General features: G+C 40.7%; 1 protein-coding gene across 20 annotated transcripts in view; it reads right to left on the bottom strand.

Moving 5' to 3' along the window:
- Positions 1-25,543, bottom strand: part of LOC114684184 — a 344,217-nt gene that overhangs the window by 305,781 nt on the left and 12,893 nt on the right. For all 20 annotated transcript variants that reach the window (XR_005089835.1, XR_005089837.1, XR_005089824.1 and 17 more), the window contains exons 3-4: positions 10,159-10,240; positions 2,082-2,174 (exon numbers count right to left, since the gene is read on the bottom strand). The gene's annotated coding sequence lies outside the window, so the exon portion shown is untranslated. The remainder of the gene's footprint in view (positions 1-2,081; positions 2,175-10,158; positions 10,241-25,543) is intronic.

Genomic DNA, 25,543 nt, shown 5'->3' on the forward strand with positions numbered 1-25,543 from the left:
ACAGGAAAAATGTGACTCATCCTAGGCTCTGGCTACATTTGACAAAAGAAAAAACCAGCTAGTGGCACCTGGATGAGCAAGAGAAAGATATTGTCTGACTTGACCTGGTACATGTCCTATGCATGCATTCTTAGCTGTTTGGAATTTGTGTGTTCAGCTGTTCTTCCATGTTCAGCAAATACTCTTTACATTGTAGATGTCTACTGCCTGGCTCATTTGAGACAGTGTTTTGTAATGGGCTAGAATTTGCCAAGTAGTCTAGACTGGATGTTCACTAAAACTCAGAGAATGTTCTGTCACTTTCCCTCATGCTCTAGGAGTACCAGGCCAAAGCACTGCATTCTGATTTTTACATACATATTTATGCCAGGCAGTGGTGGCACACGCCTTTAATTCCAGCACTGGGAGGTGGAGCCAGGTGAATCTCTGTGAGTTTGAGGTCAGCCTGGTCTACAGAGTGAGATCCAGGATAGGCACCAAAACTACATGGAGAAACCCTGTCTCAAAAAAAAAATAATGCATACATATTTATTAATAAAACTCAGGTGTTCAAATAAGCAAGGGAAGAATGTTGCTGACAGAGCCAATTCCTATAAATTTTGATCTAAAAAAATAACACTTTGAATAGTATTCAAAGATCACAAGGCTGCTTACTCTTTGTAAACTTCAAATTTCTTCCCACTACATCTCTAAAACTTTCCTCTGTCATCTTCCTCATTTCAGTTTTGTTTTCTGAATACTGGACTGAAATTTTAGAAAAAGGAAAATTGTAGGTGCTGTTCTTCTGTGAGGCCAAAACATGGAGTGGAACAAGGGAAGTCCAGAGGACTCTGATTGCTATCCCATGCCACACATGGCCTAAGTATTGGTCAAAGGCCTCCAATGTGTTCAATCTACTTTTCAATTAGTCAAGTTTTGGGATTTCTTTCAATATTAAAGTGGAAGGCAGAGTCTCCTATGTCATTTCGCCTTCTATTTGGTCTACTTCTTACCACCATGCTATATTGATGTGAACATTGCCGATACCAGTTCTTCTAGTAAACTTTGCGAATTTCCTACCTTTCCTTAAATGTCATCATTTCTCAAAACTTAGTTCTTACAAGGACAATAGAGGCTTAGTGGCTCAAAGCCATGCCTGTTGAGTTATATTCCCTGAGGAGATATGAATGAATGATATGAATGAATGTTTGTTTAGTCCATCCTGGATCAATAACCTAACAATTGCAAAACAATTTCAACCATCCCAGACCAATGACCCAAGCTGAGTGGTTTCTGTTATGGGATAATGGGTAACATAAAGCCAGCTACATTACAAAACACTCATCACAGAGTGGATAGTGATTCAGGGAAGGTGCAGCAGAAGAGATTACAGCCCTCAAAACAGGCAACTCCCCAAACAAATACTGACTATTTGTATTCTCTCCAAGTATGTTCATGAAATGTGCCATTTCTTCACTTCCTAGGTGGGAAAAGCTTTCCTTATGCCTACAGGTATGAATCGTCATTACAGAGTAAATAGCAATGAAATAAGAAGTGTTCTTCTACAGGTAATATGAGATAAGTAGCTATAGAGAGACTTATAAGAATGAACCGTGCTCTACATTTTTTCCTTCAAGATTTGAGCTTGGAATTAGAAAGAGACAAGAGAGTGAAGGTCTGTTTATATGGTAGGTCTGAATAAAATAACAATACATAGATCCTACAAAATTTAGCTGTATACAAAATACATACTAAGTTATTTAGGAAAAAATGACTGTTCTGCCAAATATATCAGTGACATGATTGTCAACCCTCTTATTTTGTGAATATATGTATGCATTTATGTCTATGCATTAACATTTCATAGGTAAAGGCAATGGACCCCCAGCTATTACATTCTAGTCTATACTGATTTAAAATGTCCTAGTAAAATATCAATAAAATAATAGAATTTATCTAATGCCTTCTGGTTAGATCCATTGATTAATAGTAGAATAAAAATTGTAAATTGTGTAAAAAGTAATACCATAATTGTGTGTTGTTTCCTCATATATTTGAATATAAACTTACCTTTTATTGTAAAATTACTACAGTATACTCACATTTGATGTTTCCATTATTCTGCCTCCTCAATCTCCCTCAGTGTGATTCATCAAACTGTCCATCCTGTTCAACAACTTTCTAGTAAACAGCTACTAAAAGAGAGTCAAATATAAGACATGTGTTACAGAATTGACCCTGTCCACATTGTCTGTTCATAAATTCCCACCATAGAACTCTTAGAGTACAGCCACCCAGCCACCTGAAAACTTTCATAACTCCTCCAGACCACATTGAAAGGAAAGTCTCTGAGAAATGCTATGAACACTAGTAAAGACTTCGAAAGTACACATTGCTTATAATTCTGGGTTGTAATGTAACTATTAAAATCAAGAAGCAGAGGTGTAAAATGAATTATTGCCAATAACATCAAATAAACAGGAAAAATCTCCATGATTCAAGGTGGATTTTTAGCTTGGTTCTACATTTTCCAGGATTCATTTATGAGATGAAATGGTTGGAAAAGACCATTAAGCTACATGTGTGCAAAGTGAAACACCCTAAATATTTGCTGCCTTGGTATGACAAATGACCATGTGGACCAGGTCAGTTATCACTCTTCTTCCAGACTCTAGGACACAGGAGTTAATTTTCTAACTGAATACATGAACATGGTGGAGATGCATCATAGTTATGTATATAAAGTAGTAGTCCTGATGATGTGGGTTCCCATGGAGCTCAGTGTGTACTCACAGTGAACTGTAGGTTTTTAATTGATGATTGAACCTTTCTGTCTGGGAGACATATTGTCCCCTCTGTTCTTACTCAGTTTTGTCCTATGATTTTCACACTCCTGTACAGCATATTCTTTAATACATCCCCTGATAAAAACCTTGGACTTTCTGTATCTCCAAAATTGGAGAGTCAACTCCAAATCTGTTGCATTGGCAAAATACAATGTGATATAATTCTGGGTTATAAGTGGAAATAAAACACATACAGACAGTAAACTCATTCTGGGCTCCAAAACAACAACAGTAAATGTATTACTACATGGTTTCTACAAACACTTAAAGAAAACACTATCTTAATACTTAAAGAATCCATGTAAGAAAAAAAAAAAACAAACAGATAAACAAAAATCCTACTATTCTCTATGCAAAGGGTGATTTTTGTTTCCTGTCACTGGCACAACAGTTTGATGTGTTTACTAACTGGTTTAATTTCAAATTGACACAGGATAGCATTGTAGGATAGATGGGAATTTCAATTGAAAAACGCCTCCAATGCCAGGCAGTGGTGGTGCATGCCTTTAATCCCAGCACTTGAGAGGCAGAGGCGGGCAGATCTGTGAGTTAGGGGCCAGCCTGGTCTACAAAGCAAGTTCCAGGACAGCCAGAACTGTTATACAGAGAAACCCTGTCTCAAAAAACAAATAAACACATAAAAAAAACCTCCATAATGTCTGACTGTAGGCAAGCTTGTAAGGCACTTTCTTAATTAGTAATCGTTTTGGTTGGGACCAGGCAATTGTATGTGGTGCCCTCCATATGAAAGTAGTCCTGGTTTCTATAAGAGAGCAGACTGAGCAATACATGAGAGCAAATCAGTAAGCAGCACCCCTACATGCACTCTGCATCAGCTCCTGCTTCCATGTTCCTATCTTGATTGAGTTCTTAGCCTGACATCCTCCATGGGTATACTATGATGTGGAAGTGTAAGCCAAAGGAAATCTTTTCTCCCCTAGTTGCTTTGGTAGTGGTGTTCCATATCATATTACCCCTAACAAAGACAGAAGTTGGTACCACAAGTCATGACCATATTGTTTGGCAGAGGATGTTGGAAGGAGATAGGAACTTTGGGCTAGAAAAGTCATTGAGGGTTGAGTGTACATTGGGCTGTTATGTAGGTCTTTGGTAGATAGGAATATTGAGGGCAGTGCAGGCAATGCTGTCCTGGCTTGTGACATATAAGAGAAATGCAAAGACTCTACCAGACCATTTGTGTGATGAATCTGTCCTGCTGGATCCACTTTAGCTGATCAATCAATTGTGGTTAACAAGAGACCAAACCACTAAAGTAAATTTTTTGTTTTACTGGGTGAATGGAGACTGTTCTACTGGTGCTGAAAAGTTATCTGCATTTAAGAAGAGCCTCACCTCATTGAAGTGAAGTCTTCTGGGAAGTTGTTTCTTAAGAGTCAACACACAGAAACTGTGTTCGAAAATCTGTTAAGGCAATCCCTCCTGTTAGCAGCCAAAACTTGTACTGTAAGAGTCACCCAGCTAGTACCCCTTTGAAGGCATGAAGGAGTTATGGGTGGCAGCTGAGACATGACACTGTATGGCATATCTGTACTCTTTGAAGAGAGCTCAGGGGATGCACTTAGTGGAAGTACAGGCCTGTTGCAACAGAAGGCTCCAGCATTTTGGGAGATGTTAGTACCTTTGAACAATCACCATGGACAGCAGCCAGTGTGAAGTTGAGCTGTCCTATGCCTGGGAGATAATCTGTTCTGCAGAGGGCAGAGCCACAAAAGTAAATCCAAGCCATTTGTAGTTGTCCAGAAAATTGTGATTAGATCCCAGACATTAGATACTAAGTTCTTTATACACTTGGAATTTACTTTGATTTGATTGTGACTGTGCCCTGTTTCTTCCCTCTTTTAGTAAGAAAGTATTAAGTTATTTTTATTTTTTATTTCATAGGAGCCAACAGTTCAGAGACACTGGATTTTAAAGAATTTTGCGTTACAAACATGATTGGATATATTAAAGAGGCTGAATTTCTAAGTATTTGAATGTTTAAATTCTGGGACTTTTAAAATTTGGAGTGTCTATAGTGCAATTTTTATATTAATACATGATCTTGGGAATTAACAAGAAAGTAAATATTATGGCTTAACAGTGATAGGCTTGTGTTTCTAATTGAGAAGGGATTAATTGTGCTGGGCAATTTAATGTTAATTTGACACAGGTTATAGTCAATAGAGAGATGGGTAGGTCAATTGAAAAATGCCTCCACAGCATCTAGCAATAAGGTATGTTCTTAATTAGTGATTAATGGAGAATGGCCCAGCCCATTGTTGGTGGTGCCATCCATGGTCTTATGCTCCAGTGTTCTGTAAGAAAGCAAGCTAAGTAAAGCCAAGAGAGCAAGCCAGTAAGAAACACCCTTTCATGGCCTCTGCCTCAGATACTTGTTCCTACCCTATTTGAGTTCTTTCCATGACTTCCTTCAATGATGTCATATAAATCTTTTCCTCCCCAATTTGCTTTTGATGATGTTTCATCACAATAATAGTAACACTAACTAAGACAATATGTATGTATCATATTTTAATACAAGTGAGTTAAGCAAAGAGGCAGACTAGGAAGAAAAAAGGCTTATAATTCCAGTCCTGTTAGATGTCTCCTAATATGGAGAATTGGGACTAAGGAGTGGAATCACACCAAATTTCTAATGTGTTATGTGGTCAGAATTAACTAACTATGGACAGATATGTAGACTAATAGTAAACCCTGACATATTTAATAGCATTGAACATGTTTTCAAATCAGAGGATATGATTCAAGGTACAACGTATCACTTAGATCTAATGTTGAAAAATAACTACTTATCATCATCACATACAGATATCTTAATATATTATGTCTCTCCAAATTGTATACAATCCTATAAACATGAAATAATTTTGTAAAACTGTTTCTATGACACTCGGCTGGTTTTAAAATGAAGTATTTATAGTAAATCAACATGTGTGTCTTGACTTCCATTTAAATCCGACTATGTGAGAGATCTCCTTCCCTTATGTCCATGATATCTCCATAATGGTATATTCTGTATGGATCTGATTGATAAGTAATACACAATTCCTCAAGTACGTCTCATACTCTTCTCTAAAAATTGTGGTTACATCTATTGCAGGCTTCAAAACAGTTTTTGTTTTGTTTTGTTTTGTTTTGTTTTCTGAAGGAATCACTAGAAGAGTACCATTAGAAGGTATTTTTTAATACATGTGAGAAAACAGAATACACAGAATAGGTACTGTCAGGCCAACATACTATTCAGACCAGACAGATGCAAATATGGACCCTATTTCAGTGGAATTAACTATTTTTGTCTGTGATTTAACATTTCTTAGGAAACACAACAGAGAATCAGTTGCAGGATCCTGTGTATTTCATGAAGAAATACGATTGAATGAAAGGTCAACAATTTTACGAAATTATATCAGCTACTATTAGTGTTGAAACTTACTACTAGCCAATTTCAGTTACTACTGCACATAAAAATAGATGTTTACAACTTCATGCAATATATTCATGTGAACATAAATTCAATTGGATAATGAAAAATGAAGTACAATTTCAGGTTTCTAATTCACTGTCATTTCCAAAGTCATAAATGTGATTCATCTAGATACCCACATGGAGCAAATCTCCCTCCTGGCCAGATTTGAAGAAAAAGACAGATAACAGTGAAGTGGCACTGCTCAGCCTCTCTCATCACACAGTCCACACAGAGATGCATATGAACTACCACTCAGTTACAGGGTGAAAAACCCTTCTGCAGCCATGCTTCTTACTTCCAACCTATCACACAAGGGAGGTTTTGAGAACTTTTCTAGATTTCCATAAATAATTTGTCCCTCAGTGCTGTGTTCTCTCTCTCTCCTACCTGTCTCATTTCCTTTTTTCTATCTTGTTGAAAATGTTGATTGCTTATGTCTTGGTACTCACCTCATGCATACTTATAGGAAGCACTAATTGAAATAATTGGATCTGAAGGATAAATAATTATTATAGAAGGAGCATTGTGGGATGGCTTATCCCTAATGGGCTTGAGGGCCAGATGGCCCAAACAAGTAAAAAAGATACTTTCTGAGAGCCAGCCTGGATCTGCCTGATGGTCTTAGCAACAGCTGATGAAACATGATCTGGAGATGACCTGGACCAATGAGAGACAGCATGTCACACCAGCTGATGCATATTCATCAGACCTCTCCCAAGGGTAGGGTGGAGGGTATATAAGGCTTGTCTCTTCCTGAATAAGCTGAGCTTGTTGTTTTGACATTCTCCTGGAGTCTGTGTGGTTTGACTCTGTGCCTACTTGGCCCCCGCCCCCAAAGGGAACAACAATAAGGACCCTGCTACATCTGGTGCTGAAACCGGGGAAATTTGGTACTTGAACAGGGTCTGTTTGTCTCCCTTTACTCATGTGCAGAGCTGGTTGAGAAGCCCCCTTGAGCGGTATATTTCGGTGAGTAGGCCCCTCTACATTGTGTAAATTCGGTCCATTCAGCAGGTAAAAGCTGGGCCCCCACTTTCTTCTTTCTGTTTTTCTTTTTTGTGAATCTGTCTGTATGGTAGGGTGGCACATACTTTTGTTCAGGCTTGCCTATCATTTCCATATAAGGGCTGGACCCTCAGGAAACAAAGCCTTAGTCACTGTTGTTTATCCTACCTTCTAACACTATGGGAAATTTCTTCCCTCACCTTAAAGAGGCCCCTACTGGAGCCCTTAAGTCTCTCCTAACCAGCCAGGGGCTCTGGGCTACAACATCAGAACTAGAAAGGTTTTGGGTGGAGGCTGTGGAACTTGCTCCATAGATCTTTTCAAAGAACATGTGGGAACCTGATCCTTGCATAAGAATTCTATTCCTGGCCAGAAAAAGTGTAGTGGCCTCAAGAGTAACTCTCCAATTGTTTTTTATACCCATTTTGTTGACTATAATTGCTGGCCTAAAGTCATCCTCTACTGAGGCCCACAATAAACACTACCAGAAACAATGTAAAACCATCTTATCTATTGCCTTCATTCCATCATGACTGTTATTTCCTCTGCCTCTGCTGACAAGGAGAGGCAGGAGAATAAACATAAAGTGAAGGAAAGGGATGGAAAGAGAGAGGAAATGGTTGCTCAGCATCTAAGCCTATACTGGCAGCTCTTCTCTCTGTTCCCTCCATGCCTCGAGCAGCTACCCCCTTACTGCAGTATCCACAGAGTGATTTGCCTGGATGTCTGCCTGCTGAGACAGTTGCTCCCCATACCTCCCAGCTTGTTATACCTATAGTGCCACACATACCCACCATGGCATTTCTAGTTAATGTGGGCCCCAATGCAACTAACCAACCTACCCCTCTTTGTCTTTGGTCCATACGGCTGCTAATGAAACAGGTCGTGACTCACTGTATTTTGAGTAAGTCCTACGCCAATGGGCAATTCATTTGCAGAGTTATTATGACTGGCACCATTTGATGAAGGCTGTGTTGGAGCCTATAGTCTTCCTTAATCAGCAAGCTGCCTATGATGACCAGGCTGAGGCTCAGGCTCATTTTAATACACAGCACAACATTGCTATTTCTCTTGAGATGCTCACAGGCCAAGAACCATAAGTTAACCCTGTCACACAAACCCAAATTGGACAACACATTTATTTACTTGCCTTGGGAGACGCTCTTGGTACATTGAAGGGATCCCATTGCCCTTCAATGGCAACACTCTGTTCACCTGTTAACCCGGGGCAAGGGTATGCTTACATTTTTCCCCAGAATACCACCACATTGATATGGGTACCCTCCAGACATGTGCATCCAGCAACAGACCAAGAGACTTTGGACAAAGAAAAAGCTTCAAAAGTGTAATGTATGATTTGTCCTGCTACTGTGACATTAGTAAAGGTCATGTCATCAATGACATGCGACCCTGGAGATTAAGCAATCGCCTCACACCCTACAACGTCGATTATATACCACCAAAAAGACTTCAATTGGCATGATAAAAATGACTGGGGTCACATCTATGTCCTTGAGATTAAAATTTTTGATTAATCCTTCTCTTGTTCAAATATCTTCTGCAACAGGTTCACCAACAGAAGGCAGCCACAAAGGTGACCCTACGGGTTTTATTGGCTCTCAGACACCTAGATCAAAGTACTCCTTGAGAGATAATGCCTGCATGGCTCACTGAAGGCTACTGCCTAAAGCCCACCACCCAGACAGCTCTTCAGGATTGATGCTCTTCCAGGGCTGGTAGTCAATGATGGATACCAGCTTGTTTGGCAAGCCAATCTAAGACAGGCATAGTCCATTATGCTGAGCTCTCCTGAGGTAGGGTCAACAAGGTTAGGGCAATGCACCCTAGCTCCCACTGAGCATGTCCTATAAAATAATAAAAAGGGGTGGATATGCGGGATGACTCATCCCTAATGGGCTTGAGGGCCAGATGGCCCAAACAAGTAAAAAAGGTACTTTGGTCTGCCTGATGGTCTTAGCAACAGCAGCTGAAACATGATCTGGAGATGACCTGGACCAATGAGAGACAGCATGTCATACCAGCTGATGCATATTCATCAGACCTCCCCCAAAGATGGGGTAGAGGGCATATAAGGCTTGTCTCTTCCTGAATAAACTGAGCTTATTGTTTTGACATTCTCCTGGAGTCTGTGTGGTTTGACTCTGTGCCTACTTGGCCCCCGCCCCCAAAGGACCCTACTACAGAGCATGTGAAATTAGACTAAAGGTTTTGTAGAGTGTGGGTGGATATAATAAAGCACTATTGGATAAATATATGAAAATTTCAAATAATCAATCAAAATCAAAAATTATAATAATAAAAGGTCCCATGTGAAATTTTGATTAATTGTATTTTTAAACTATGATCCCCATGATGTGTCAGTAGAGATTTAAGAGCTGATGAGATTTAAGGAAGAACATGTTTGAGCACCTAAGGATGATCAATTCAGACTTCTCTATGTCTACTTTTCAATCTCTGTCAAAAATTACCTTATCATTAGTGTATGTAGATATTTCTTGGGACTTCACATTTCATAGAAACAATTATAGGAGCTTAACAATATACTGTCCTAAGACAAAATATTTATGTCAGTATATATAAATTAAAGTTAAATAAAATTAACTTCATTAAGTCTAATAATTGAAATATTAAAATTTGCAGATTAGAGTAAGCACTATTTGAATAACATAGTGAATATATAATTAATACTTACAAACTTACCATGAATCAACATCCATTTGAGTATAGCTTATCTTTCTTATAAAAGAAGAGTGCAAGCACCTTTCACTAAAATACTTGATAGAAAAGTTCTTTCTATGGAAATATGGGCAGGACACTTACCTTACTTGATCTCAAATACTGGATAGTCCAGACAGGGAAGAGTAAACAAGAGTATTTGCTACACCGGAGAAACAATAAATACCTGAAAAGAAAATGTTGATTAGAACAGAACAGAGAATCAGTGAGACTCTTGATGGAAGCAGGCAGGAAACAAAGGAGGATGTCATTGTTACAGTTCTCTGCTCCAAGATGGTCATTCAGTACCAGGCAAGAGAAGCTCTTCACAAGTCCACCTCCCAAAACCAGAATATATCTCCCATTAATAACTGCAAGCAAACGAAAAAATAGCTTCCTCCAAGGAGTCTCACTGCAAGTACAAATCGCCCTTAAGAGAGGATCCAATGCCCAGCAGTAGATGACACACATAAAAAGCACTCAATAGAATTTTTAGAAATTCTTTGTCTCATAATCCTTAGTCAGTGATTTTTTTTAATCCTTACATGTCCTTTGCCTATATGTAATGGTTTGTGGTTTTGTGTTTTTGTGGCATTTATATTTGCATAGACATATCTGTCTTTGCATCTTTGTGTTTCTTGTGCTCTTCTTTGGCTATTTTTCTTCTGTTTATTTGTTTAATTTCTCCTATTCTGGTGTTTTATTTATTTATTATTATTGATGTTATCATTGATATTTTACTATTATTATCATTATCATTATTATTATATGTCTGTGTATATTCTAATGAGAGAGAGAGAAGAGGATGAGTGTAGATTTAGACAGGAGGGAGTGTGAGGAATATCTTAAAGGATTTGGAGGAGGGGAAACCATAGTCATTATGTATTGCATGAAATAAAATCTATCTTCAATAAAAAGAATCCCCCCTAAAAAAAGAGTGTCAGCAACTATTTCAGATATGAGCTCTCAGAGTTTTAGGTTGCCATGTGAACGATGTTCTTAGATAACAATTATTCACATAGTAGGTCCATGAAGGGAGTGTTAAGAGCAGCAGGGCTCCTGTCTTTGTTAGATACTGAAGGATGAGATGAAGCACATTTATTGCAGATGAAGCCAAAATCCAAGGCTGAATAAGAATGATTTATGAAAGGGAAACAGTGGTTTAGGAAGCAGTAACACATTCCCTGCACAGGAAATAAGAGCAGGTGATTCAGCAGGCAAGAGGGTAATCTTAGCAAGTACCTGCCTATGCTGGATTTCCACTGGCTCTGTTTCCTGGCATGTTTCAGGTGCAGTCCTCCTTCACTGCTGAGTAGGTTATAGTCAGGTCCTGGCTAGAGCCTGGAGCTAGCTGAGAGCTAGACTCCAGCCAGGAGCCTGACTGGAAAAAACGCTGTGTGAAGCGACTTATATTCACTCTGGTTGTCTGTCATCGCCAATTATGTTCAATCATATAGAGAATGAATTTGGGCCAATCAAAAGAGAGATCTCAAACCTAGTAATGTAAATCAAGAGCCTGCTGTAACCATGGAGATTTCCATCTGAGCTGCTATTTCATGTATTTCTCCCTCCTCCCTGTGCGTTACAGCAGGAACAGGGAAAGTGAAATTAGAAAGGCAGGAAAAAAATGTAATTTAACGTGAACTGTGGGTACAGCTGACAACAGAGAAAGACAGTCAGTGGTGCCTGGAGCCTGGACATGTATCTGGCTCCTGGGGAATAGATCCTGGCTATCTATTTAAAAAAAGCCTCAATTTCTGTCTGGATCCTTATGAATGTGACTCTGAACAGCCAAGTGACATTTGCTGCTGACTCTTGGCTATCTGCCTGTGTCAGTTTTCATAAGTGCTGTGAATATATGCATGAGCCATCACACAGGATTAGCACTATTAGAGTGACCTACAAAGAATTTATTAGATTAAAGAAAGAAATGGTGAGTTCTACCCCTGGTCAAGCAATATGCACAATGAGCATGGAATGTCTTGAAGTGTCATAATGGTAAAGAAATAATTTAAGAGGTATTATGAAAAAAAGAAACTTTCAAAATCTGTGTGTGTGTGTGTGTGTGTGTGTGTGTGTGTGTGTGTGTGTGTTGTGTACATGCAGTTCTGGTGTGAGGAATGAACACATGTGTGCATGCAGGAAACATATAGAAGATAAACTCTATAATTTTTTCTCTGTTGTCTTCATTTCTTAAGAATATCTTATTCAATATAAATATATAAATATTGTATGATTTAAAACTCACCATCCAAAAGATAATCCAAACTCCTCCCCTAACTCTTATGTCACTATTTTGTACTAACTTGAAGAAATCTCTCTTTTCTTTGTGTGTATGTGGGGGGGAGGTGTTGTGCATGTGCTTTTGTGTGCATCTTTGTGACATGTGTTCATGTAAGCATTGTGTGGCTGCTTTCTCATCTTTATTTTTGTCATTATAATTTAATTATAACATATCTTCCTTCCCTTCACACCTTCAAACCTTCCCATATACCAATTCACACTTTCCTTCAAATTTATAGCCTCTTTTTCACTAATTATTGTTGCATGCATAAATATGTACATATATTATTAAATATAACCTGATCATTAAATTTAATGCTACTTGCATGTACGTTTTCAAAGTTAAACTTTGGTATGAAACAAATAATTGGTGTGCTCTGCCATGGGACAGGCCACATCCTCCTTTTTCAGCTTTCCTCAGTTGCACATAGTTCTCTGTGTACAGTTGAGTCATTGTGGGCTTTCTCTGTCCAGTTTGGCATTTTCATTGCTGTCATCCTTACTCAGCTCATTTTTGGACAGTCATATTTTTGAGAGTTTACAGGTGGAGCTTCTGTTATTACCATGACATACAATACCACAACCTACTCCCTGATCATCTGATTCTTTCAACTTTTCTGCCCACTTTGCTGCAATGTACCATGAGCATTAGGTGAAGGAGGGCTTTGTAGATGTATTTATTAAGATTGTACAAGGTTCTGAAGGAGGAAAATAATGTAAAGTCTTACACAGCTATGAAGGCTATGAACCACATCAATGAACAATATGGCACAATAATCTTAAGTGTGCAGTAGTAGCACACTTATCTTGTTGGTATCAAATACCTCTCTCTTTGCATTATAACCTGCCCAACAAGAGGAAGACAATGCTTGGTACTGGGAACCTAGTTAATCACTCAGTGCTTATGAAATTATAGGTCAGGAAGGATAATTGACAACCACAATTTATTAATCCAACTTAATCTCTAAAAACAACTTATAAACACTTGTCCTCATACACTCAGATGAATTTAGTCTTTTTCCCTCATCAATAAACTCCACATTATAACAGAAGGAGTTCATTTCAGAAAATAATAGCCAGTCAAAAAATAGAGTTGTAGAGCCCTCTCTTCTTAATACTAACTGAGTGCATTTAGGGCTGCCTGTATTTTCATGTATGTTTGGAACTCTACTGGAAGCTTGGTATCTTCTGGGGGTAAATATTACTGAAGAAAATAAATTCTCCCACAGTTTATCAAATGCCAATTACTACTAAACAGGAGTAGGATTTCAATAGCCCCTCCAACAGGCATCCTGATATTTTAGCTAGATTGATCTGGTACAAATCTTGTAATGCAGTCTTGAATGCTTGGAGCTCATGTGTGCAACTCTGCTATTATATTCAGGAAATACTATTTTGATTCAAATATCTACTATCGCAGGTTCACTTGAGACAGCTACTTTCAATAAAATTCACCAAATAATCTATAATGGCTAGCTAGCAACTCTCAGAGATCTATCACCACCAATCATGCCCTGGGATTGAATTCCCAGAGCACTGTTTCTGAATTTTTACGTGTATATTCTAGAAATAAACTCAGATGCTCATAATTTCAAAATAAGTATGCTGCTAACTGCACCAACTTCACACTGAGGAATATTTCACCTTAAAAGGAAAAGTAATCCACTGAATATAATTCAAGGATCACAAGGATATCCACTCTATATAATCCTACAATAGTCTTGTAACACATCCTTGAATGTTTCCTTGGAAATCCTAGTAAAGTTTCAATTTTAGTTCCCACAAATCTTAGAAAATGGGAAAGTGTCTGTGCTATTCTGTTTGAGCCACGGGTAGTGAAACAAGTGAAGCACAGGTGATGCTTTAATATATTCCACACACATGTAAGACAAGCATCTGGTGAAAATACATTTATTCTAGTTTCCAGTAAGGTTAATTTTAGAATTCTTTACAATGTTAAAGTGGTAAGGAGGGTCTCCTGTGTCTTTCATCTCTGTGTTTGGTCTCCTCCTTACCACTGTGCTATGTTGGATGTGAACACTGAAGGCAAGAGTACTACAAAACATGTAGGTAAACTTTATTCCTTTACCAACTTCCCTCAAGTGTCATCGTTTCTCAAATCTTAGCACTCATCATGGTATTAGAGGCTTAGTGGTTCAAAATACATATAAATTACTCATGATAGAATGTAATGTTCATGATGGTGAGTAAAATAAACTTATCAAGGAAAGAAATTATGCCAAACACTGTAAACCTGGCCAAATAGCCACATATAGATCATGAACCTTGAAAAACAAGTTACAGCAGTCAATGTAATGAATCAGTTTTGTTTCTAATTACATTTTAAATATTTGACTTCATATCTGCAGATTAGTGTATCACTCACCCTCAACAAAGTAGCTTCTTTTTGAAGCAAAAAGGACACAATTACAATAATTCACAAGTCAAAAGCAGCTGATTGTGCTATGCCCAAGACCAACTGATAAATTTAAAAGTATCATCCAACATGCAAGCCTCAGATAATACTGGGAAAGAGGTGACAGAAATAATTTAAGATCCAGAGGAACAGTAAGTCTTCTATGAGAAATTGCCTTCTACACATGACAGGGAAGCTGTATCCATGAAATTTCAACCATAAATCTACTTAAAGAAGAATAACATGATGAGACTCAAAGTTTAACTGCCAATGTAGGTAATGGGAAAGTCACAAGGTTGCACTGCTAGATGAACAGGTGACAATAGAGGCTAAGAGATAGAGAATCAGTCTTTTTAGAATGAGCCTATGAAGGGAGAGAATGCCTGAAGAGTTCAGCACTAAACACACATACACACACACACACACACACACACACACAACAAACACACACACACACGAGCAACACTTAATGAATTCAGCAGTTAGTCATTAGATATACATAATTATATACACAACTACAAAATGAATAAAAGTAGACCAACAATTTGAAAGCAAAATGGGTCATATATGTGCAGAACTGGGGGTAAAAGACAGAAAGGTGAAAATGATCTAAAGAATTACTCATGCAGAAATATGTTCAAAAATACTTTAAAAGTTCCTAAAATGCATATATTTATGAAAGGAATTTAAATGATTTGCCTTGCAATGGGGGGGTTGCAGTCACCAAGTAAACATTTTAGGCCATCAAATAAATCTTCCAGTGTCAGAAATCATTATTTTTATTGAGCCACTCATTAATGAGATAAAAGACCCCTCAACCACTACTGGCTACAGCTAAGAATATTGGCTATTCTCCACAGCCTAATAGTAAGGTCCTATTCCTAGAAATACCACTTATTTATGACATCATAAGTGGCGAAAATGAGCTTGTGCAGAAATAGTAGCTTCACTACTACTGACTGAAAATCTGGGTATTGTAAGGTATTCTGCACACTAATGGAAGAGAAAAGAAATCATCAATACTGCCCAGATACAAATGTTCTGACCTACTGTAGTGATATGCCTGTACAATATATTGGTGCAATTATTTCACAAATGTTATTGGAGTAATCATTCATTTTTTATGGATTTGTGATACAATCCATAAAGCAAAGCACCTATCTGATGGTGTTAATGTGACTAAAAACCTAAGAAGAGATGGAACAGAGCCTATTGAAAAACCTACTAATATTATGATAAAGGGACCTAGCAATAAAATGACTCACATAGATAAGTGTATTTTCAACAATCACTAACAAAGCTTCTTCTTCCAGTAGACGGGAAATAACATGGAGACTCATAACTAGACATTCTAGGGATAAGAAAAATTGGAGCAATGGTCCTAAATGAGATGTTTTCACCAAAACTCCCAGTTCAAGGCTCAAAGATCCATGCAGAAGAAGAAGTGGAAAAATTGGCAGAGTCAAAGATGGTGAATGACTCCAAGGAGACAGTATCTAACACCCTCTGTACTGCTCTACCCATGGCAAAAGTACAGTGAGACCGTGTTCTCTAGTGCTGTGCTACAGTAATTATTTAGGTTGATTCCCTGCGACATCAGAGTGGCTCTTTTTCCTTCTGTGATCTTAATTCCAACTGCTGCCTGCTGTCAATGAGACCTGAATGCTGGCAGAGGTCCTTGATAGTCACGCCCAGTGATCCTGCAGGCTTTCCAGGTCATGTGCCTTATGTAAACCCATGTGCTACTTGGTTGTGTAATCGCACACCATGACCACGTAATCTATGCACATGCATGGACCCAAGTGCACATGTGCAGGTTAGTCCTTCAAAGGTGGGCCCATGTACCCTGCCCTCTCTTTTAGTATGTTCACAGGCCTGAGCACATCTTCATTTTGTTTCCCTCTTTTTTTTTTAATAAAACTCTTGTTAGTGGGTTTTCTGTGTTTGCAACTTTTCCTTGCAGGGTAAGTGCACAAAAATAAAATAAAATAAAATAAAATAAAATAAAACATTTTGGTGCTGTGACTCAGATGCCCTCCTGGCATTCTGAGTCTGGGAACCTATGCTGAGGTTCTGCCCCGACCATGACAGCTGCCTTCCATTTGCCTGGCCAAGGGACTTCTGCACACAACATTGGCCTTCTGATTGGTGAGTTAACCCCTTCCAGCCAACATAAATAGCCACTTAGACCTGTGGGAATGACCGTGGATTGTTCGGTACCCCACCACTGTCTCTGAGGCTGGGGGTGCCCTCGGTCATAGCCTTCAATGGCTATGGCTGATCCCTAATGCTGGCTCAAGTTTCTATCCATTTCCCACATCTATACTTTGAGATTTATTCCTCGCTGTCAGACTTGCTGCATCCTCCGGCCACATACAGCCTACACATTTCACTGGTCTAATGAGATTGTAAATCCTGTAGGACTCCCAGGGAGTCCCTGCCTGCACCTGCATGAGCCTAGGTCCCCACCCTCATTTGGTGAAGCATGGCAGTGGCCTGTGCCCATTTATAGACCACTCCTAGCCTGTGGACGCCTGGAACTTTGACCTTGGGTCATTGCATTTATTCTTTTTATTTTATTTTTTATTCTTTCCTCTCTGCTGCAGACATGGGAAATAAGTCTCCCAGTTCCATCAGTCCCATCTCCCTCCTAGGATGCATTCTGGAAGCTCTGAAACCTCTCAGCTTAATGCCTTACTTAAAGATCCCTAAGCTTGTCTGCCTCTGTACTAAGAAATGGCCCAAGTATGCTTTAGCTAATAACAAAAGCTGGTTGCCTGGTGCCTCCTTAGACCCTGATACTTTACAGGAACTGTCTAACTTCTGCCAGCAAACAGGCAAATAGAAAGAGTTACTCTATGCTCAGGCTTTTTTCTATCTAAGCTCTAAACTTCCCCTTCTCTATTCCTTCTCTCCTGCTCATGTGCTTCTAGTCATTAATCCTGAACCTGAGGAACTTCTGACTCTAGACCTTGCCAATGAACCTCTGCCTTTCTGAACTTCTGCTCCTGCTTCTGCTGCAGATTTTTGTCCTACTCCCATCCACAGGGTTGCACTGCTACTTCTCTGGCTTTCTCTTCTCCTCTGGTACCAGGTGCTTCCAAAAGCCCGCCTCTGGCTCCAACTTTCACACCTCCCACTACCTGCTCTTGGACTGCTAAGGAATCTGACCCCAGTCATGCCAACCCACAGACCATTCTTCCCTTGTAAGAGGTAGCCAGGGTGGAAGGACAGGTAAGAGTTCATGTCCCATTATCTCTTTCAGAACTCTCTCAGATAGAACAAAAACTGTGTTCCTATACCTCTAATTCTCTAATTCTATTTCCTTTATTAGACAATTTGAATATATTACTCAATGTATGTACACACACACACACACACACACACACACACACACACACACACACACATATATATATATATATATATATATATATATATATAATACTTTCTAATAACCTACTTCCTGAGGAGCGCAGGAACATTTAATTTGGGATCAGGCAAGAACACATGCATATGAGACACATCAGACTTGCCCTGCCCACCCGCCAGGGGCTGAGGCGGTCCCCAACTGGACCCACACTGGGATTATAGTACCCAGGGCAGGTCTCTACCCAGAAATAGATTTATCACCTACCTCCTGGCAGGCCTCCATAAGACTGACCTAAAGCCAGTGAACTATGAAAAATAAAAAACTATAATTCAAGACAACGATGAAAATCTGTCTAATTTCCTAGAACGTCTTATGAAAACGTTCAATATACCAGGTTAGACCCTAAAAGCCCAGAGGACAGGCAGTTACTTATGACCCACTTTGTCTCACAGAGTTTCCCCAACATTAGGGCTAAGCTTCAACATTTGGAAAAAGGCCCCTTGACCCCCACAGGCTGAACTGTTAGTGGTGGCATTTAAGGTGTATCATGGGAAAGATGAGAAGGCCCCAAAACAGAAATACCAAACATGGCACATGCTGTCTGACTGGCTCCCTGAAAACCACCAGGTCCTTGCTTCAAGTGTGGGCAAGAAGGTCACTGGCCTCAGGTTTGCACTGCTCCCCGCCAGGCCCCCCATGGGCCACCACCGGGGCCTTGTCTGAGGTGCCACCTAGAGGGGCATTGGTCTGTTGACTGCCCTAGTGCACCTGGTGGCATGGGGTCATCAAATCAGGATCACCCGCCTGACTAACCTCCTAGGCTTGGCTTTGATCAAGGATGACTGAAGCTGCCCAGTTCCCAGCCCGACCATGTCAATCTCACACTGGGAACCCAGGGTCATCATAACAGTAGCTGGATGGCCCATCTATTTCCTTATGGACACCAGAACCACCTGCTCAGTCCTGATGGAGTTTTGGGGCCTGACCACTCCTTCCCATCTACCTATTTTTGGGGTAGGGGGCAGCTTTACCTACCTCACCAGACTCCACCATTTAATTGTATTTTCAGGGGCATTCCTCTTACACATACATTTTTAGTGGTGCCAATCTGTCCTGTACCTCTAATGGGAAGATATTTCTTAGCCAAACTTGGGGTACCTATTTCATTTTCTCCCCACATTCACCTCACTTCCAGACTCACCAGCAACTCCTCTCCTCCTCCTAGCCACCCACTCTACTAACTCTAACCGTTCATTTCACCTGCCAGCCTCTCAGTTGGACCCCAAAGTCTGGGACACCCAGAACCCTTCTATTGCTAGGCACCACCCCCCTATTATTATCCAATTGCAGGACTCTATCAGGTACATTACCAAAGCTCAGTACCCTCTCTCACTCCAGAGCCTAAGAGGACTTAAACCTATCATTTCTGACCTTCTCAATAAAAAGCTGCTCCACCCAACCTCTTCACCTTTTAACACCCCCATACTTGCAGTTAAAAAGTCTAATTGAATCTACCACCTGGTCCAAGACCTCCAGCCCATTAATTCTGCAGTGTTCCCCCTCCATCCAATAGTGGCTAGCCCCTATACCCTCCTGTCCACTATCCCTTCAAAAACATCCCCTTCTCAGTTTTGAACCCCAAGGATACCTTCTTTTATAATCCTCTCAGCCCTCAGTCTCAAAATATCTTTGCTTTCACCTGGACTGACCCTGATACTCATTTGTCTAACTTGGACTGTCCTGCCACAGGGATTCAGGGACAGTCCACACCTATTTGGTCAGGCTCTGGCCTCTGACCTGCTCTCTCTGTCCCTCCCTGGCTCTAAGCTAATACAGTGTGTAGATGACGTTCTGCTCTGCAGAGCTTCATTACAACTTAGCCAAACTAACACCTCTGCTCTCCTAAATTTCTTATGCAGCCAAGGTTACAAGGTATCCCCTTCTAAAGCTCAGCTGTCTGGTCCCCAGGTCACCTATTTGGGTCTAACTATTACTCCAACCCACAAGGCTATTACTGTAGCTAGAAAGCATCTAATTCAGTCTCTTGCAGTCCCTTCTGCTAAACAGGAGATTCTGTGTTTCCTAGTAATAACTGGCTTACTATGGTCCTGGGTTCCATCCTTTTCTCTCCTTCCTAGCCCCTTATACGAGGCAGCTCAGGGCTCCCCTCATGAGCCCCTTCTTCACCCTGTTAATAAACCTTTCCAGAAGCTCCAACAGCCTCTCCTTCCGGTCCCATCACTTCATCTTCCAGATCTAAAGAGCCCCTTCTCCCTTTGTGTAATAGGAAAGGAGGGATTTACCCTTGGAATCCTAGGGCATCAGCTGGTTCCCTCCTTTGCACCTGTAGCATACATGTCAAAGAAACTAGATCTTACCACTCAGGGATGGGCACCCTATATTCACACCCTAGGGGCTTCTGAACTCCTTATTTGGGAATCAAAGAAGCTAAACTTTGGGTCACCTATTACTGTCTTCTCTCACCATAACCTGTTTCATCTCCTAACTTATGAAGGCTTACAAACTTTACCTCCCTCTAGGGTTCTTTCTCTCCAGGTGGCACCACTATAAGATGTCACACTTACTTTCAAAACTTGCTTGCCTCTTAATATATCAAGTCTCCTATTTCAACCTAACACTGACTATCCCCCCTCTCATTCCTGCACTGAAACCTTGGAGAAACTGTTGCTACACCGTTCACACATGCAGGAGGGCACATTGCCCCAGGCCACTTATACCTGGTATGCAGATGGCAGCTCCGGACCTGTAAAGCCAGTTATGCCATAGTGTCCAACACTGAGGTGATAGAAGCACAGGCATTACCCACACACACCACTAACCAACAGGCTTCACTGATAGCTCTCACCTGTGCCTTCCAAATGGAACAGGGACAATCCCTAAATGTTTACACAGACTCCAAATATGCCTTCCATATCCTCCTGTCCCATACTGCTATCTGAATGACCTTACAATGAAGGGAGGATCCATATCTAATTCAGGCCAAATAATGGCCATGCTAAAAGCTTCCCACCTGTTCATAGACAACTCGACACTAGGCCAATTCTATCCTATCTACACTAGCTCCTTCACCCTAAAAGTCTTGCTCTGTCTCAGTTCGTGAAAGGTCACCTCCAAGGACTTGCAGTTCTTAAGAACTATTACTGCCTCTTGTGAAATTTGCCAAAAGACAGACCCCAATACTAAATATAGAAATCAGGATTTTCCCACCCACCAGACCAGAGGTTCCCTTCCAGGGACTGACTGGCAGGTCAATTTTACCCATATGCCAATCTTCAGGAGAATTAAATATCTCCTCGTGATGGTGGACTCATTTCAAACTGGGTGGAGGCATACCCAGTTTCTAATAAGCAGGCTCAGACAGTTGCAGATTTCCTTCTCTGAGAAATGATTCCTCAGTTCGGGATTCCTGCATTTCTTCAGTCTGATAATGGTCCGGAATTCACCTGCCAGATTCCTGAGGCACTATCTAAGGCGCTTAGTATTCCTTGGCATTTTCTTATCCCATACATTCCTCAGTCCTCAGGAAAGGTGAAGCGCACCAACTAATCTTCAGTTGAGGGGAGGACGGGTGGGGGGGGATGACAGGGGAATTCGTCAAATTATAAAATAAAAAATCCGGGTGAATCTGTGGCTTATATGTGAAATTAAGTCAATTATAAAATAAAAATACTATAAAAAATCCACTCTTACTAAGATGTCACAGGAACTTCACCTCGACTGGGTAAAGTTATTGCTGCTGGCTCTTTTCAGGCTCAGGGCTCTTCGCAAAAAGCCTCTTTCAATTTCCTGATTTGAACTGATGTATGGGAGGCCGGTCTTAACACCAGGCCTCCCAAATCTTCATCTCTTCCAGATAGCTGTTAACTCCTCTATTCTGTCATCTCAGGTCTATTCTATGGGACTTTGCAGACCATTCTTTACTTGAACCATGTGATAGTTCCTGCACACCCACAAACCATGTTGGAGATCAGGTTCCTCTTTCACCTCCAGGCCAGTACCCCTCACTCCCTCCTCCTAAGTGGCAGGGACCCTTCAAGGTAGTTCTTGTAACTCCAACAGCTGCTAAGCTCCAGGGCTTTCCTCACTGGATTCACCTGTCACACCTGAAGCCTTTCCCTTCACCTCCATCCCAGAAAAATCTCTCTTTTTACACAGTCACACAGCCAGGGCTCTGCTCTCTTAAGTTCCAGAGGACACCAGGATCCACTGACCTGCCACCAATTGCAGAACAGTGAGGTGTCAACCCACCATATTCTCATTCCTGATTCCCACTCCTAATTAAGTACTCAGGTTAAGAAAAAAATTTCCCTAACTCCAGAAACCAGCTTGTGTTCATCCAGATGGACTGGATCTGCTTCAGAATAAGTATAACCCAAACTTTCCTGGTCCAGGAACTACCTCCTCTTCCTACCCACCTCACCCTGGGACCCCCTCCTCCCCCTGCCTACCTCACCCTGGAACCCCCTCCAAAACAAAAAATAAAAATAACATTAATAATTCTTTTTTTCCAAGTTCTCTCTCTCGCTAGTGTTTCTCCCAGATACAAACAGTCAAAGAGCCCCAAGCTGGGACAGATGGATGGCTCCAGGACAGTAGATGGCAGCCCACCATCCCAGGACATCTGACTACCTCAGAAGCCCCTTTCTACACCCCCCGCCGCAAGAGTCAACCAATGCCCACCAAGTCAGTTAGAAGCAGTTTTTAGGAGACACAACACCCCCATACCTGCCCATCCACCATCTTTTATAAAAACAAAGAGCCTAAAATGATAGTCACACCCCAGTGATCATGCATGCTTTCTGGGTCATGTGTCATACGTAAACCCATGCATGATGTAGTCACATAATTGTACAGCATGACCATGTAATCTATGCACATGCATGGACCCAAGTGCTCATGCTCAGGCTAGCCCTTAACAAGAGAGCCTCACATACCCTCACATAGCCCTCTCTTTTTGTGTGTTCACAGGCCTGAGCACATCTTCTTTTTGTTTCCCTCTTTCTTTTTTTAATAAACTCTTGTTAGTGGGTTTACTGTGTTTGTGACTTCTCCTCGCAGGGTAAGTGTACCGCAAAAAAAAAAAAAAAAAAAGTCCTAACTATGCAAATCATCCCCACCCATGATATTTCCATTCACAGAGGAGAATAAAGCATTGATTAGTCCAGAGACATAATTGCACGGATCAGGGATAGGCTTGACTGTCTACACCTATAATGATTTAGGCTGGATGCTTTCTGTGATATTCTAGTTGGGATTTACTTATTCATTGCTTTTTATTAATTTTTTTAAATTTATTTTATATACAGACCACAGTTTCCCATCCCTCCTCTCCTCTCTTCCCTTCCCCAACCCCCTTCTAACCTCCACCATCCACTCCTCCTCTATCTCCTTTCAAAAAGCTCAGGCCTACCATGAGAGTCAACAAAGCATGACACATCAAGTTGAAGCATGACCAAGTTCCTCCCCCTATATCAATGTTGGGCAAGGTAACCCAGTTTGGAGATAGGGTTCCCAAAATCCAAGTTAGACAAATGAGTATCAGGGTCAGTTCAAGTTTCAGGGACAGGTCCTTATCCCACTGCTAGGGGCCCCACAAACAGACCAAGCTACACAACTGTCCCATAAATGCCGAGGGCCTAGGTCAGACCCATGCAGGCTCCCTACCTCTGCGTCCAGAGTCCATGAGCTGTCTCTCTGGGTTCCCCTGTCATGGCCTTGACATCCTAGCTGAAACAAACTTTCTTCCCTCTTTTCACCTGGTGCTTGACTGTGGTTCTCTGAATCTGCTTCCATCAGTTACTGGATGAATACTCTCTGATGACAATTTGGATAGTCACCAGTACAATTACAGGAGAAGGCCAGTTCAGGCACCCTCTCCATTACTGCTAGGAGTCTTACTTGGGGTTATTCTTGAGGATTCCTGGGAGTTTCCCTGACCAGTTTTCTCCATATCTCTGAAATGTGCCCCCATCAAGTTATCTCTTTCATTATTCTCCCTATCTGTCCTGCCCCCAATCAGCCCAACCTGATTCCTCATGTTCCCTTACCTCCATCTCCGTCCACTCCCAATATACCTAGGAGATCTCTTCTATTTTCCCTTCCCAGGAAATACATGTGCTTCTCTTTGGGCCTTCCTCATTATGTAGCCTCTCTGAGGCTGTGGATTTTAGCCTGGTTATCCTTTACTATACACCTAATATCCATTTATGAGTGAGCACATACCATGTAGGAAGTAGCCTCAAATGCATTGGCACTAGAGACCACTTCCTGAATATAATACCAGTAGCTCAGACACTGAGATCACCAATTAATAAATGGACCTCCTGAAACTGAAAAGCTTCTATAAGGTAAAGGATACCGTAATACAAAATGGCAGCTTAGAGAATGAGAAAATAACTTCATGAACCCCACATCTGGCAGAGGAATGATTTCCAAAATATATAAATAACTCAAGAAACTAGACACCAAAATAACCCAATTGAAAAAAATGGGGTACAGATTTCAACAGAAATTTTTCAACAGAAGAATCTCAAATGGCTGAGATAAACATAAAGAATTGTTCAACCTCCTCAGCCATCAGGGAAATGCAAGTCAAAACAACCATGAGATACCATCTTACACCTGTCTGAATGGCTAAGATCAAAAACACTGATGACAGCTTATGTTGGAGAGGATATGGAGTAAGGGGAATACTCCTTCACTGCTGGTGGGAGTGAAAACTTGTACTGCCACTTTGGTGGTTTCTCAGAAACCCAGCTATACTAATCTTGGGTGTATACCTGAAGGATGCTCAATAATACCACAAGAACCTTTGCTCAACTATGTTCATAGTAGCATTATTCATAGTAGCCAAATCCTGGAAACAACCTAGATGCCCCTCAATCAAAGAATGGGTAAAGAAAATGTGGTACATTTGCACAATAGAGTATTTATTACTCAGCAGAAAACAAAGCAATGACATCATGGAATTTGCAGGCAAATAGATGCAACTAGAAAAAAAATCATTCTGATTGAGCTAACCCAGACCCAGAAAGACAAACATGGTATGTGCTCACTCATAATCGATATACAAAAGTACGTTGAAAAGTGCTGCTCTCTTCAGTTGTTTTGATTAGGAACTTGAACATAACACAAAATTTGCCTTTATGTACCACACCTAAGCTTATTCTGCTTATCCCTTCTCTGCCCTCCTCTAGGATGCAATCTCATGTTACAGACAATCTTTGCAGGCTGGTATAAATTACTTACACCTGCCAAGGACTTTCTAATTTTACAAAGATCTGGACGCACCAAAGAGATCAGCAAAACTACTAAATCTCCATGCCAGCTTCAAGATTCTTGGTTGCATGCCTTCCTTAAGCCAGTGGTGGACACTATACTATCAGTCTCAGTCAACC

The sequence above is a fragment of the Peromyscus leucopus genome, chromosome 1 (genome assembly GCF_004664715.2).
Source record: "Peromyscus leucopus breed LL Stock chromosome 1, UCI_PerLeu_2.1, whole genome shotgun sequence".
Lineage (NCBI taxonomy): Eukaryota > Metazoa > Chordata > Mammalia > Rodentia > Cricetidae > Peromyscus > Peromyscus leucopus.